Source organism: Babylonia areolata, chromosome 23 (assembly GCF_041734735.1).
Source record: "Babylonia areolata isolate BAREFJ2019XMU chromosome 23, ASM4173473v1, whole genome shotgun sequence".
NCBI classification, from domain to species: domain Eukaryota; kingdom Metazoa; phylum Mollusca; class Gastropoda; order Neogastropoda; family Buccinidae; genus Babylonia; species Babylonia areolata.
Window position 1 is genome coordinate 35,127,436 of NC_134898.1, and position 4,167 is coordinate 35,131,602.

Below are 4,167 nucleotides of genomic sequence, written 5' to 3' on the forward strand. Positions count from 1 at the left end.
GGACATATTTTCACCTCAATGTTATTTTCCATCATAAGCTGGACATATTTTCACCTCAGTGTTATTTTTCATCAAAAGCTGGACATATTTTCACCTCAGTGTTATTTTTCATCTAAAGCTGGACATATTTTCACCTCAATGTTATTTTCCATCATAAGCTGGACATATTTTCACCTCAATGTCATTTTTCATCTAAAGCTGGACATATTTTCACCTCAATGTTATTTTCCATCATAAGCTGGACATATTTTCACCTCAGTGTTATTTTTCATCAAAAGCTGGACGTGTTTTCACCTCAGTGTTATTTTTACAATGTTATTTTCCATCAAAAGCTGGATATGTTTTCACCTCAATGTTATTTTTCATCAAAAGCTGGACAGTGTTATTTTTACTTTATTTTTCATCGAAAGCTGGACATATTTTCATCTCGATGTTATTTTTCATCAAAAGCTGGACATATTTTCACCTCAGTGTTATTTTTCATCAAAAGCTTGACATATTTTCACCTCAGTGTTATTTTTCATCAAAAGCTGGACATATTTTTATCTCAATGTCATTTTCCATCAAAAGCTGGACATGTTTTAACCTCAATGTCATTTTTCATCAAAAGCTAAACATATTTTCACCTCAGTGTTATTTTTCATCAAAAGCTGGACAAGTTTTCACCTCAGTGTTATTTTTCATCAAAAGCTGGACATGTTTTCACCTCAATGTCATTTTTCATCAAAAGCTGGACATATTTTCACTTCAATGTCATTTTCCATCAAAAGCTGGATATGTTTTCACCTCAGTGTTATTTTTCATCAAAAGCTGGACGTGTTTTCACCTCAATGTCTTTTTTCATCAAAAGCTGGGTGTGTTTTCACCTCAATGTCTTTTTTCATCAAAATCTGGACGTGTTTTCACCTCAGTGTCATTTTTCATCAAAAAGCTGGGTGTGTTTTCACCTCAATGTTATTTTTCATCAATTGTCAATGCTGCTGCTTTGGGTGTTGACTTTCACTGTGACTGAACAATTTCTGTCTCGTAAACATCATGTTTTATGCGATGCAGTGTGTTTATATATGTCGCTGTTGTTGTTGTTTCAGCTTGATTTATTGCATTGGTTGCACTGCTTTTTGACCATGGAGAGCGCGTCACCCCCAATGCAACACAACTCATTCCTCCTTGTGCTATTTTTTATATTATATTTATTTATTTATTTATGTACGCTTATAGTTGACTTCATCAAGTTTTTGCGCCTTATACATATTTTTAGTTGTGGTAGTAGTTATTATTTTATGTATTTATCCATTATTTATTCACCCCTTGTTAATTTATTTATTTTTTCTCAAGGCCTGACTAAGCGCGTTGGGTTACGCTGCTGGTCAGGCATCTGCTTCGCAGATGTGGTGTAGCGTATATGGATTTGTCCGAACGCAGTGACGCCTCCTTGAGCTACTGAAACTGAAACTGTGCTTACGTGCGTGTGTGTGTATGTGCGTGCGTGCGTGTGTGTGTTTGTGTGTGTGTGTTTGTGTGTGCACAACGTAGGTATACATATATTGTAAACGTTGAGCCGTTGTTTGTATTCTTATTCTCATAATGATCATTGTGCGTGTTCAGTTATAAACCTTTTCTGTCTGTCTCTGCCCCTCTCCCCCTCCCCCAACCTCCCTCACCTGACTCCTATCCATCGACACCCCCATCCTCTCTCTCTCTCTCTCTCTCTCTCTCTCTCTCTCTCTCTCTCTTCTGCTCCACAAACAATAGGCCCACAAAGCTTGCTTTTTTTTTTTTCTTTTTCTTTTTTCTTTTTTAATAATAACCAGCTAAAAAATACAAAAAATCATGCTTTTTCCGTGAAGTTTGTATCTATACCTACATGCAGTGAATTTATTTTATTTCTACCTTTGTGCTTTGTTCTTACTTGCTCGCCTGTAAATGGATGTTATTACCTGTAACATCTGCATCAGCAGATTAATCACTTTTGTATATGTGCAATGGTAAAGTTGTGCTTCTCTATTCTCTATGTCCGCTATATGTTTCTCACCTCGGTCATGTCTCTGTATGTGCATAAGTATATATATATATATATATATATATATATATATATATATATATATATATATATATAGTGTGTGTGTGTGTGTGTGTGTGTGTGTGTTGGGTGGAGAGAGTGTGTGCATGTGTATGGATATGAATGTATGAATGCGTTCGTTTTATTACTTTTTACGATGTTAATGATGATGGTGGTGATCATTCTTCGTTGTAGTAGCAGTGGATGTAGCAATGTTAACATTTTTTTTTCGTTATCGTTAATGTTGTTATTGTTATTGTTGTCACAAGGACAGATTGGAAGACTGGGCGATGCCTAAAATCTTTATCCTTGAGTAATAAAGTTTTTGAATCTTGAATCTTGAATCTCTCTCTCTCTCTCTTCCTCTCCAGGTGTGCATTTTATTCTGAAAACGAAGTAGATTTCCTCTACAGAATATAATTATGAACAACTGCCATGGGTTCTTTAACGTACGCTAGGTACATGTTACACACTGCACTTCGCTTTACTGAATCATTCAAATGATCAACAAGTGAAGGTCTTTGTCAAGGTGTGTTGTTATCGATGTAACAGTATGTATGGATAATTATGAGCATTCTCTTAATGTAGCTTGTTATATATACTACCCCATGTACAAGCTCCTAAACATGTGTTACGGATATGTGAATATGCAGAATCATCATGCCACAAGTTGTCAGAAAATCATCAATAAATACACGTAAATCATACAGTGTTGGGGATTTTGCGAGTGTGATCATCGTTCCTTTGTAGTGGCTTCTCCGGGTCGTGTGCACCTCTGACTCATGCTTTGTTTTCCTTCGTCATCAATCGAAATGGAGTGTAGGCATGTGCATGCGTACGTGTTCATCAGTGTGTGTGAGTGTGCGTGTGTGTTTGTGTGTGTGTGTCTGTGTGTACGTATGTGTGTGTGTGTGCGCGCGCGCGGGGGGGGTGGGGGTGGGGGGGCTGGGGGCGGGGGGGGGGGGGGGGGGGCGAGCGTGCGTGCGTGTGTGCGTACGCGAGTGTGTGCGCGTGCGCGTTTGACACACAAAACAGATACTCGCTCAGTCCTGCAGAACATCCGTTTTAATTACACTTAGTGCCGTGCATAGATGTAGACAGGCCATAGATGTAGACACCACATAGACAGCCCGATGTAGACAGGAAATAGATGTAGACAGCACATAGACAGCCCGGATGTAGACAGGACATAGATGTAGACAGGACATAGCCCGGATGTAGACAGGACATATATGTAGACAGCCCGGATGTAGACAGGACATAGATGTAGACAGCACATAGACAGCCCGGATGTAAACAGGACATAGCCCGGATGTAGACAGGACATAGCCCGGATGTAGACAGGACATAGATGTAGACAGCACATAGACAGCCCGGATGTAGACAGGACATAGCCCGGATGTAGACAGGACATAGATGTAGACAGCACATAGGCCGGATATAGACAGGACATAGATGTAGACAGCCCAGATGTAGACAGCACATAGACAGCCCGGATGTAGACAGGACATAGATGTAGACAGGACATAGACAGGCCGAATGTAGACAGGGCATAGATGTAGACAGCACATAGCCCGGATGTAGACAGGACATAGATGTAGACAGCACATAGCCCGGATGTAGACAGGACATAGACAGCCGGATGTAGACAGGACATAGATGTAGACACCACATAGACAGCCCGGATGTAGACAGGACATAGATGTAGACAGGACATAGCCCGGACGTAGACATGACATAGACAACCCGGATATAGACAGGACATAGATGTAGACAGCACATAGACAGCCCGGATGTAGACAGCACATAGACAGCCCGAATGTAGACAGGACATAGATGTAGACAGCACATAGCCCGAATGTAGACAGGACATAGATGTAGACAGCACATAGCCCGAATGTGGACAGGGCATAGATGTAGACAGCACATAGGACATATACAGCCCTGACGTAGACAGGATATAGACACAGACATAGACAGGCCAGAAGTAAAGTAGGTCACGGACAGAACCAGACGCGGGCAGGACAGCAGGGTGGATGTGAATGCAGCACACGAGGATGGGAATTGAAACAGGCATTATGGTTGTGCTGCGTGCAGGGAACAGACTG